Below are 13,108 nucleotides of genomic sequence, written 5' to 3'. Positions count from 1 at the left end.
CCTCGAACACATCTCCAGTGACATGTCCACAATGTCTATGGAGAACACAGTGGACAGGGCATGGTCACATGCTCCTCCATGTCGGCCATTTTATGGACTGAAACAAAACAGAGCAGGGCAGCCCAGCCTGGTGAAGGGGAGTCTGATATTAGCTCTATGAGGTAAACAGGGAGCTGCATTCAGTATATACATTGAGCACACTTACTAATACCTTGTACTGACCTATTTTACTATAAAGTGGCCAACCCCTTTAATGATATCCAATAGCCACCGGCCTCCTCCAGCTGCAACTCCACATACTCGGCTGATGGATGGCCAGCTCAGCTAATTACTGACTGGGGATGGACACTGCTGCAGTCTTTGACTGGCTGAACAGGCAATCCATCAGCCGAGTATGTGACATTGAGCTAGGGGCATGCACAGAACCTGGTCGAAAATGACTGAAAATGACTTCCAGCAGCTGTGGGAGAGAGAGCGGTCCAGAGGCACGGGGACTGGTGAGTATAGTTTCTTTATTATCTTCCCGCACTCCACTCCATTTGTTACGAGACTTCTGTCAGCTGTAATTCGTGTTCCAAACTGCTCACACTGTTAGATGCTGTTAGGTCAAGAAGACACATGATACCTTATATATATTTGTCTGTGTTTTTATTTTCTGGTAGAAAGAGTCAGACAGGGAGGCCCACCCCCTGCCAGGGGCCCACCAAGGGGTAGGGCCCACCGGGGGATTTCCCTGTTCCCATGTGGGCGAGTCCGAGCCTGGGTAGGAGCCTCTGATGCAACACAAAGTTGCTCAAAGGTAGTTAAGGATGAAGACAGGAATGAGGCCAGTGCCAAGGATTAGAGATGAGCGAACCGGACGAGGTTTGGGTTCGTATGAACCTGAACTCTCGGCTTCTGATTCCCGCTGTCTGCCTGCTCCATGGAGAGGGTGGATACAGCCTGAGGACCGCCTGGAAAACTGGGATACAGCCCATGGCTATATCCCAGTTTTCCAGTCGGTCTTCAGGCTGTATCCACCCTCTCCACGGAGCGGGTAGACAGCGGGAATCAGAAGCCGAGAGTTCAGGTTCATACGAACCCAAACCTCGTCCGGTTCGCTCATCTCTACCAAGGATTTCAAATTTCAACGTCTTAGGCCCTATGCACACGTTCAGTATTTTTTTCTGGTCCTGAAACAACCCGTGAGAAATTGCGGATTGGACATCCGTATTCCATCCGTTGCTGGACCAGACTTCAGAAGGGTGAGAGGTATCTAATATGCATGCTGCTTAGTGAATCCCTGTGGAAATCGCCGATATCACAGCACAGAGAGCTACAGCGTGTGTAGGAAAAGATGCAGAGATTTGCTACTTACACAGCCCTATGGCTCTCTGCTGCGATCTCCTTCTTGTCCTGTGCCGATCTCTCTCTCTCTGCCATTCCTTCACTGCTCAGTAACTCTTAATTGATTCATTCATACTTTTCCTTATCACATTGTAAAGACCAATTTACTATGCTAATTGGTAATGATGAGTGACAGCTGGGCTACAAACGTACAATAGGTGTCCTGTCAGTGTAGACAACTATGGCAGGGCAGCATTAACATTAAAGACTGAACCCCATAGAAAACCATTAGGACAGATAGAGTAGCCTAGCTGTCACTCATCATTACCAATTAGCATAATAAATTGGTGTTTACAATGTGGTTAGGAAAAGTATGAATGAATCAATTAATAAGAGTTACTGAGCAGTGAAGGAATGGCAGAGAGAGAGAGAGATCGGCACAGGACAAGAAGGAGATCGCAGCAGAGAGCCATAGGGCTGTGTAAGTAGGAAATCTCTGCATCTTTTCCTACACAATGTTAGGACAAGGCTCTGTGGTAAGATAAGACAATAGTTTGGGAGAAAAATTAAGGTGTGTGTGTGGGAACAGATCTAGACATATTCAGGTCATCATTGCTATTTGCTACTTCTGACGATCACCTGATGAGTAATGTTAATTTTTCTCCCAAACTATTGTCTTATCTTACCACAGAGCCTTGTCCTAACATTGTGTAGGAAAAGATGCAGAGATTTGCTACTTACACAGCCCTATGGCTCTCTGCTGCGATCTCCTTCTTGTCCTGTGCCGATCTCTCTCTCTGCCATTCCTTCACTGCTCAGTAACTCTTAATTGATTCATTCATACTTTTCCTAACCACATTGTAAACACCAATTTATTATGCTAATTGGTAATGATGAGTGACAGCTGGGCTACTCTATCTGTCCTAATGGTTTTCTATGGGGTTCAGTCTTTAATGTTAATGCTGCCCTGCCATAGTTGTCTACACTGACAGGACAGCTATTGTACGTTTGTAGCCCAGCTGTCACTCATCATTACCAATTAGCATAATAAATTGGTGTTTACAATGTGGTTAGGAAAAGTATGAATGAATCAATTAAGAGTTACTGAGCAGTGAAGGAATGGCAGAGAGAGAGATCGGCACAGGACAAGAAGGAGATCGCAGCAGAGAGCCATAGGGCTGTGTAAGTAGCAAATCTCTGCATCTTTTCCTACACAATGTGGCAATACAGTGGAGTAGTTTATGGCAGAAGTTACAAGAAGATCGTTCCTGGAACTGTGTCATCATTGAAAGGGTGAGAGGTGCCACCGGCAGTGTTTTTTTCCAACTATCTCTCCCCAGATCTTAGAGCAGGCACCCTTGTGGAGTACTACAGATCCCAGCTCTCTGATTATATAATCACCAACACTGCTTAGGATTCTGCTACAATCGGCACACCATACTGTAAGTAGGATTCTGCTACAATCGGCACACGATGTGCAGCAACAGAGATCCGGAGAACTACAGATCCCAGCACTTCTATAAACTGCTGTGCAAATAGGAGCATGAGTTATCCATATTTTTTTACGGAAATACGGATGCCAAACATGTTACAATCCGCAAACAATCCGTAGACAATTGATGTCAATGAGAGCATCCGTAAATAAATCAGGGTCCGCACCGGGTCCGTACTAGGACATGTCCTTTTTTTTTTCAGGATTGATTTTCATCCATTTCTGCTACTGATAGTGTGAATAGGACAATGGACATCAATGTGCACTAACTCGGATCCGTAATTACGGATCCGTAATTTACGGGACGTGTGAATAAGGCCTTAAGCTGAAAATATTGGAGCTACATGCCCGCCTGGATGGAGCTATTGCCTCTAATGTCTGCAAGATGCCGCACTCCTGTCTGTGTCATCACATCTCGTAACCGCGGGGTATGCGCACAGGACAAAGGAAACAAGGCAGAGCTAGCTATAGATCACCTATTTTTTTTTTTTTTTTTACTTTTCAGAGCCAGATCCTAAAACATTTTTCTTTCCTTTTTCCTTCTTGTAGAGTACAATCCCTTTAAAAAAACATAGGGTCTTAATATAAAGGGCATAGAGATACAGCCACTTTATTACAGAATTAATATATATTCTGTATTAGAGATATGGTCTCCATACAGACGGGTCTCCTTTCACCCACAATTCGTGGGCTGTGTCAGCAGTGACTTTGCAGTTTGAAATTCTCCTGAAATGAATTTTTGTACTAGTGGGCAACTTTTATGCTGTGTGTGGCATGATGTGTGTAATTGTGACCTCAGGAAAGAAAAAGGAAAAATAAATATTCAGAACTCTTGTTTTCTTTAGATTGTGTGCTCTATCCAGTGAAAAGGTTGTTAAATGGCTGAAGTCTATGCTGCCAGGATGTTATATGTGCCTACTAGGCTATATGTCTCATTACAACTTTGATTTATCCCTAAGTCCTGTCTCCCTTTTCATTCTCCCTATTGCTTTGCTGTCTTTTATTTTCTACTTACTCCTATGACCTTAGAAATAAAATGATAAAAATGGCAACAAAGTGGCCGTACAAAAAGTCTTGGTGCTTGGTGTATTGGTGCTGAGCCCTGGTTAAACCCATTCCTCTCATACTATCTGCGTATTACCTGTGCAGGACCTTCTATTATAGAGAATGTCCAATTGCACATGCCTGGTATTAAAGGGATAATGGTATGACATCATAGACACATGGCTAGGACTGCATTTGTGGCCATATTATGGAAGCAGAAATGTGCCCAACTGACATGAAGCTCATCTAACTATTAGTAATAAGTGAAATGACCCAAGGCTGATGGAAAGAGCATGGAAGTAAAAACAAACGTTAAAGAGATACCCCGGCCATTTAAAATGTTCAATAAAATGCTGAGGCTGCAAAGAGAACAACAGACATCCTATTCTTACCTGACCGCACTCCCCATGTGTCCTCCTACGGCATCTTATGAGTCCCCTACTGAATGCTCCAATGGCTACTTCTAAAAAGAACTCGTTTCGGTAGTGACAGCCTGCTCAGCCAACCACTGGCTTAGTGGGGACATTGCTGCGGCCAGTGATTGGGTAAGTGGGCTGTCACTGCCGAGATGAGTCTGTCTCGAATGTAGCTGCAGGAGTGCTCAGTGGGTAACCCAAAGATGTTACAGGAAGAACCCGCTGGAAAGTAGTTAGCTAAGAATAGGATGTCTATTATTTTCTATGCAGTCCGATTAAACATTTTAAATGGCCACAGTACCCCTTTAAGTCCTGCTGTCTGGCAAAACGCGGCACAAACAGAAATGTACAACAATGCAGAAAATGTGCAACATTGAAAGAAAGATGGATCTAGAGAATCGCAGTACAAAAAGAAACACATAACTTCAAATGAATCTGTAAGCTCTATATCATGTGATACCTATCTCTGCCCATGAGTGCAAATTTATAAAATTATGTTTTCCCTCTAAGCACAAGAGTCAAAGAGACTGGGATGAGCTGCAGTATGCATGCTTCCTTCCTCTTCGACCCCTGGACGCTGCAGTTCAGCAAACACTCTATAACTCTTGTCACGTTTTTATACCTTTGCAGTCATGGGCTAAGACACAGGTATAATTTGTGTTTTCTCTGTGTTTTCTCTTTAAAGGGAACCAATCACACTAAAATTGGGCATAAAGGTAAGGAAACGTGCTGGTACATCAGCCAGCACGCTTCCTAACCATCCCCCTGTCCCCCCCGTCCCATGAACATTCAGCCCGCAAAGTTAGTTTAATCGTGTCCCGCGCTCTATGCAAATTACCATACAAGTAGTCACGGTGGGCGGGACGGCTGTTCGAGTAGTCACGGTGGGCGGGGTCTTCGTCAAGTAGTCACTGGGTCCTGGGCCGGCTCCTGCGCTGTAATCACGCCCCCCCGGGCGTGTTGTAAAGCGGCGCCTGGTGACGTCACTCGGGGGGGGGGGGGCGGCATTGCACGTCGACGTCTTTACTAAGCTGCGCATGTGCAGTGCAGCCTGAGAAGACGCTGCTGTACTGCGCTTGCACGGCGTAGTACAGCAGCGGCTTCACCCACTGTACTGCGCATGCGCAGCTTAGTAAAGACGTGGCCGACGTGCAATGCCGCCCCCCCCCCCCCCCCCGAGTGACGTCACCAGGCGCCGCTTTACAACACGCCCGGAGGGGCGTGATTACAGCGCAGGACCCGGCCCAGGACCCAGTGACTACTTGGCGAAGACCCCGCCCACCGTGACTACTCGAACAGCCGTCCCGCCCACCGTGACTACTTGTATGGTAATTTGCATAGAGCGCGGGACACGATTAAACTTACTTTGCGGGCTGAATGTTCATGGGACGGGGGGGACAGGGGGATGGTTAGGAAGCGTGCTGGCTGATGTACCAGCACGTTTCCTTACCTTTATGCCCAATTTTAGTGTGATTGGTTCCCTTTAAGGGTAGCTTCACACGTACAGGATCCGCAGCAGAATTGACTAAATAACTGAACACAGCATCAAATCTGCTATCTGCTCTTGTCTGCATCATAATATACATCATAATATACAGCTGACAGAATCCCTTTAATGGGATGTTTAAAAGGCATATTCACCACAACCTAAAATAGTGTTCTCATTCTGAACAACTGATATTCAGGAGGTTTTGTAGCATACATTTTTGAACCCCAGCACATTAACCCCTTATGGTCATATTGAAGATGTTAAAGGGAGTTGTATCAAATAAGAATGTTAGGTATTTCCCCAAAGAATATGGACAAAAAGAGAAAGGAGTTGCTGCACCTCACACCTATGGCTGACACTAATGCCTCTCGGCTACATTTAAAAACCAACGCCAGGATGTTGGTATATAATTTGGTCAAACCATATTGCCTCATGTACCACGCGCAGGTCCCCTGGCTAAATCAACACTGTGTCGGTCTGCAACCCCAATGTCACAGGACCAAATCCCAAGTGTCCCTTTAGCCCTTTAAGGACGGGGCCACTTTTTGTTTTTGCGTTTTCGTTTTTTCCTCCTTGTGTTTAAAAGACCATAGCACTTGCATTTTTCCACCTAGAAACCCACATGAGCCCTTATTTTTTGCGTCACTAATTGTACTTTGCAATGACAGGCTGAATTTTTGCATAAAATACACTGCAAAACCAGAAAAAAATTCAAAGTGTGGTGAAATTGAAAAAAAAAAACGCATTTCTTTTATTTGGGGGGATTGTGTTTTTACGCCATTCACCCTGGGGTAAAACTGACTTGTTATGCATGTTCCTCAAGTCGTTACGATTAAAACGATATGTAACATGTATAACTTTTCTTGTATCTGATGGCCTGTAAAAAATTCAAACTATTGTTAACAAATATACGTTCCTTAAAATCGCTCCCTTCCCATGCTTATAACACTTTTATCCTTTGGTCTATGGGGCTGTGTCACGTGTCATTTTTTGCGCCATGATGTTTTCTTTCTATTGTTACCTTGATTGCGCATGTACAACTTTTTGATCGCTTTTTATTAAATTTTTTCTGGATTTGATGCGACCAAAAATGCGCAATTTTGCACGTTGGGATTTTTTGGCGCTTACGCCGTTTACCGTACCAGATCAGGAATGTGATTAATTAATAGTTCGGGCGATTACGCACGCGGCGATAGCAAACATGTTTATTTATTTATTTACTTTTATTTAAAACCTGGGAAAAGGGGGGTGATTCAGACTTTTATTAGGGGAGGGGACTTTTTACTTATAACAATACTTTTTTTTTTTTACACATATACTAGAAGCCCCCCGGGGGACTTATAGTATATACACTTTGATCTCTCATTGAGATCTTTGCTGTATAGTTATGCAGCAAAGATCAATGAGATTGGCACTCGTTTGCTTTCGGCTGCTGCAGCCGAAAACAAACGAGTGCCGAGCCGGGGTCGGCGCCATCTTGGAGCGGTCCCCGGCCGGCAGCAGTAACGGAGATCGCTCCTCCGGGACAACGTCCCGGAGGAGCGATCTCACCCACTAGACACCAGGGAAATGCTGCATTCAGTAATCGGATGCAGCTGTCATGTTTGACAGCTGCATCTGATTACTGTATTAGCAGGGACGGCGATTGGACCGCGCCCGCTAATACCCGCGGTCCCGGGCTACAAGGGGCACCCGGAACCGCGGCGGTTCATAGCGGGGTTGCCGCGCGGCCCCGCCCTGAACACCTCTTACAGGCGCATGACGTACGGGTACGTCATGTGTCCTTAAGAGGTTAAACCCAGCAGCTGCCGCCGGTGGAGAAAGCGGTCACAAAGCAACCCAAGTATATTTTATGTATCCTGTCCCTTTTTTTTCATTGTGGTTAGCACTCCTCCTTTGTAAGACCCTTGTGATCCAAATTAGCAGGATGCACCTGTGTACATATGGTAAGTACCTCCTTTGTTTCTCCCATTCCACCTGCAGGAGCAATGGTGAGAAGTAACAGCTTGTTCACACTTGAGTTGCTTGGTGGCTGCTTTCTCCGCCGGCGGTTTGGGGGGGCCTTGGGGTTAGGTCCTGTGACATTGGGGTTGCAGGGTCATTCCGTGGCCCCCCTTCCCTGCTTGTGCACGCTTTGCGGGGTTTGTGTCTGTTGACCGGCACAGTGTTGTTTAGTTAGGGACTCAGAGTATCATGTGTATCAGAGACCTGCACGTGGTACATGAGGCAATATGGTTTGATCAAATTATATACTAACTTATCATGTTGGTTTTTAATGTAGCTGAACAAGCTTTTGTGTCAGCCATGGGTGCGATGTGCAGCCATTTCTGTCCTTTAGGCTTGTGCATATTTCCCCATAGAAGCAGTCCCACTATTGTCATGGTAGGTTGGCCGCAGCATGGGGAGGCCATGCCCACTCTGCACTCTGGAATTTAGGTAGTTTAGCCCAAAAGATAATTGTCCAGACTGAATATACTTATAGAAAGCCATCATAATTAGATTTGTATTTTCAATAACAAAAACATAAATAACACAAGAAAGAAAAATATAAGGGTTAAAAAAGAACGGTGGTATGTGGCAAAAAAGAATAAAAAAATTCTGTATCAAATGTATAATAAACAGAACTAGGCCACTAATATATGTATCGGGAACAAGAGACGACAGAGTCTTTGGAATCATTAAAGGTGACACAGTGATAAGTAGGTAAGCTGGAGAGGACCACCATAGGTGCAGAAAAAAAGAATTTGAAACACCTCTTCACCTTAAAATTAGGAAACACAGGTAGGCAAGAAGCTGAAAAGCAGCTAGACACAGTTCCTGGGTACAGAGCGCTGGAGTGCAGGAGTGGGTTCTGGATACAACACTGGTGTAAGATAGAAAGCAGGAGCAACATAGTCTCATAGTCACAGCCACGTGGCACAGTCTCCTGAGGATGGAGTTGGTAGCAGGTCATCAGGACTTTCATTTTTGATGCCAATGAATGCAGCAATCTGATTTTTAATAGGTAACTACTCCACTTAACAAAAATGTCAGCTTGACAAAGGGATGGACGTTGAAATGTAGTGAAGTGTGTTTACAACACTGAATGTGAGTCTCAGCAGAAGACTGTTTTCCATGAAAAGCTGATCTTACATTGTGAGGACAAATATCCATGAACTCAGCACTTTGGGGGTTTGGTATTGTGTATTATTGCTGAAGTTGTGGGGACATTATCAACGTTGCACCCCTGGCATATAATTTCTTCTCTTGTTCCTAATCTTTCCCCCAAATAACCCCAGACTGTGTCCCTGGGTTCTGTTTCTTAATAAAAGCACTTCCTTCTTTAACCGTATTTAGTCCTTTAACATATTCAAAGGTTTCAATCATCTCCCCCTTTTCCTTTCTTTCCTCCAGACTATCCAGATTCAAATCCTTAAATGGCCACTGTCATAGAGACATATCAAAAGATTTTACTGGTTGGTATCGAGTGTCCAGACCATGACCGATCAGGAGAACTATCCAGGAGACGTCATGTAACCTCTATAGGGCTGTCTCACTCATATAGACACAGAGTGGGGAGGGAAATGTGCGGCTATGTGGTTGTCTCCCTACCTATTTTCCTGATCAGTGTCAGTCTGAACCCTCAGACCCCCATAAAAACTATTGTCTCTGTGACATGCCAAACGTTTTTCCTAATAACAGGTACTCTTTAGGTCTTTCTTAATAAATATTATACTTTAGACTGCCCATCATTTGTGTAGCCCGTCTTTGCACCTATTCTATTTTATCAATATCTTTTGTAGGTGAAGTCTTCAGAACTGGACACTACACAACTTATATGTAATAGCTTAACCAATGACCCCTCAAAAATAGATTAAGCTACTGCATGTAATACAACTACAGGGGTAATAAACAGGGTTATACCACATCAAAACAATACAGAGCACCTACAAAAAAAATGTTGTACCCCAAAACATATAATAAAATAAATCTTTAACTTCCTAAGGTCTGAGCCAATTTAAATTTTTGCACTTCCGTTTCTTCCTCCTCGTGTTTAACCCCTTTGCATCCCATGACGTACCTGATCATTAAAATGCATCTGTCAAACCTGACAGCTGTGTTTAAATGATCTCCACTGCACGTCCCTGGTGTCTAGTGGGACAGATCTCCCACCCGCGATCGCATCACCGAGATACGTTCTTCTGGCCGAGCCTTAGAGTCGCAATGACACTGATCTCAGCTCAGCAATACATTGCTCTGGGCTGCAGCAGGCCAAAGCAATCTATCACAGATCCAATGGATCAGTGCTGTGTATATACACAGCAGCGATCTCTATGAAATAAAAATATGTTTTTGTTAATTAAAAAAACCCTCCCCTAAGTCCACATCACCTCCCTTTTCCCATTTTATAAATATAAACAAACAAACAAACATGTTTGGTGCATAATTGCCCAAATTATTAAATTATCACATTCCTGTTCTTGCACAGTAAGCGGCGTAAGTGCAAAAAATGGTGGTAACCGACGTAAGTGCAAAATTGTGCATTTTTGGTCACATAAAATCCACAGAAAAATTGTAATAAAAAGAAATAAAAAAGTCGCATATACACAATTTAGGTACCGATACCTGTACGGAAAAAATGCAAGCGCCATGGCCTTATAAACGGAGGAAAAAGCAAAAGTGCGAAAACAAAAAGTGGCATTGACCTTAAGGGGTTAAAAGGCCATAGAGCTTGTATTTTTTGCGTCACTAATTGTACTTTGCAATGACAGACTTAATTTTTTAAATAAAATATGCTGTGAAACCAGAAAACATTTCCATGTGTGGTGCAATTGAAAATAAAACACAACTTTTTTTTATTTGGAGGGAGTTTTGTGTTTACGCCGCTCGACCTATGGTAAAACTGACATGTTACCTATGTTACTCAAATTGTTACGATTACAATAATAGGTAACCTGCATAAATTTTATTTTATCTGACAGGTTTTGAAAAAAAATTTTTTTAAAAAAACTTTTTAAAAAAATAAATATTCCTTAAAATTGCCCTATTACCATTGTTACAACACTTTTATCCTTTGGTGTATGGGGCTGTATGAGGTGTAATTTTTTGCGCCATGATCGGTACTTCCCATCAGTACCTCGTTTGTATATGTGCGACTTTTTTATTACTTTTTATCACATTTTTTTCCGGATTTGATGCGACCAAAAATGCACAATTTTGCACTTTGGAATTTTTTTAGTTAGGCCGTTTACCATGCGAGATCAGGAATGTGGTAATTTAATAGTTTGGGCGATTACGTACACAGCAATACAAAACATGTTTATTTATTTATTCGTTTTTATTTAATAAATGAGTTAAGGGGGTGATTCAAACTATTATTAGGGGAGGCTATTTTTTATTAACCCTTTGAGGACCAGGCCCAAAATGACCCAGTGGACCGCGCAAATTTTGATCTTAGTGCTTTCGTTTTTCCCTCCTCCCCTTCTAAGAGCTCTAGCACTCTCAGTTTTCTATCTACAAGCCATGTAAGTGCTTGTTTTTTACAGGAATAGTTGTACTTTGTAATGGTGTCTTTCATTTTACCATAACATGTATGATGGAATTCCAAATATATTATTTATGAAGATATAAATAGGTGAAATCGTAAGAAAGAATGCAATATGGTAACGTTTGGGGGGTTCCTGTGTCTACGTAATGCACTATATGGTAACAGCGACATGACACTATTATTCTATAGGTCAGTCCGAACACAACCATATGCAGGTTACACAGATTCTCTAATGTTATATATATATTTTTTTATGAAATCCTTTTTTTTGGCAATTAAATATTAATAAAATGGGCCTATTGTGACGCTTATAACGGTTTTATTTTTTCACCTATGGGGCTGTATGGGGTGTCATTTTTTCCGCCATGATCTCTAGTTTTTATTAATACCATATTTGTGAAGATCGGACGTTTTGATCACTTTTTATTGATTTTTTTTAATATATAATGTAACATAAAATCGGTAATCTGCGCACTTTTTTCCCTCTTTTCGTGTACGCCGTTCACCGTTCGCAATGACGCTTGTTATATTTTAATAGATCGGACAATTACGCACGCTACGGTATATTATATGTTTATCTATTTATTTATTTTTATATGTTTTATTTATATAATGGGAAAGGGGGGTGATTTAGACTTTTATTGGGGGAGGGGTTTTGGGGTAGTGTGTTAGTGATTTGAACTTTTTTTTTTACACTTTTGAAGTCCCTTTGGGGGACTTGTACATACATTAGTTTGATTTATACACTGATGATTGCTATGCCATAGGCATAGCATTGATCAGTGTTATCGGCGCTCTGCTCATTGAGCCTGCCTGTGCAGGCTCAGTGTAGCAGATCGCCGATCGGACCGCATGGAGGCAGGTGAGAGACCTCCGGCGGTCCGTTTCAACGATCGGGACCCCCGCAGTCACACTGCGGGGGTCCCGATCGGTAAGTGACAGGGGACTCCCCCTGTCACTTACACTTAAACGCTGCGGTCGCGCCGCGATCGCGGCGTTTAAGGGGTTAATGACACGCGGCAGCGCGATCGCTGCAGCGTGTCATTACCGGTGAGGTCCCGGCTGCTCACTGCAGCCGGCCCCCACCTCCTATGAAGCGCGCTCCGCTCCGGAGCGCGCTTCATAGCGGGAATACCACCCATGACGTAAGGTTACGTCATGGGTCGTCTGGGGACAGACTTCCATGACGTAACCCTACGTCCAGGGTCGTCTAGGGGTTAATAAAAAACTTTTTTTTTTTAAACATGCACTTTAATTAGAAGCTTCTCGGGAGACTTATATATACACAGCACTGATCTCCCATTGAAATAAATGCTGTGTATATAATGGACCACTGATCCATTAGATCAGTGCTCTATTACTCTGGTCTGCTGCAGACCAGATCTTTAGATTACCGAGCCGGGATCAGCGTCATGCAGACGCTGAGTCCCGGCCGGGTAAGGAGAGGGGATCCCCCCTCCGCAATCGCATCATAGACCACCACGGAGGTGCACTGCAGAGCATTTAAGTGCAGCTGACATGTCTGCAGAAAGCATTGTGGCAGTTAAGAGCTGGGTTGTGGCGCTGCGCCTCTTTGAACCCCCCCCTAACGGCGTCATGATGTATGACATACGTCATGGGTCATTAAGGGGTTAGTCATGGTTAAAAATACCATATGGTAAAAACAATAGATGAATCAGAACAGCTGCCTGCAGACACATAGGCAAAATAAACAAACATAATATGGTTATGGCACAAGAATGACATAAAGTCAATACAGTGGTACCTTGGTTTAAGAGTAACTTGGATTGAGAGCATTTTGCAAGAAGAGCTCA

This window comes from Dendropsophus ebraccatus, chromosome 8, assembly GCF_027789765.1.
Source record: "Dendropsophus ebraccatus isolate aDenEbr1 chromosome 8, aDenEbr1.pat, whole genome shotgun sequence".
Classification (NCBI taxonomy): domain Eukaryota; kingdom Metazoa; phylum Chordata; class Amphibia; order Anura; family Hylidae; genus Dendropsophus; species Dendropsophus ebraccatus.
This window is presented reverse-complemented; position numbering follows the sequence as displayed.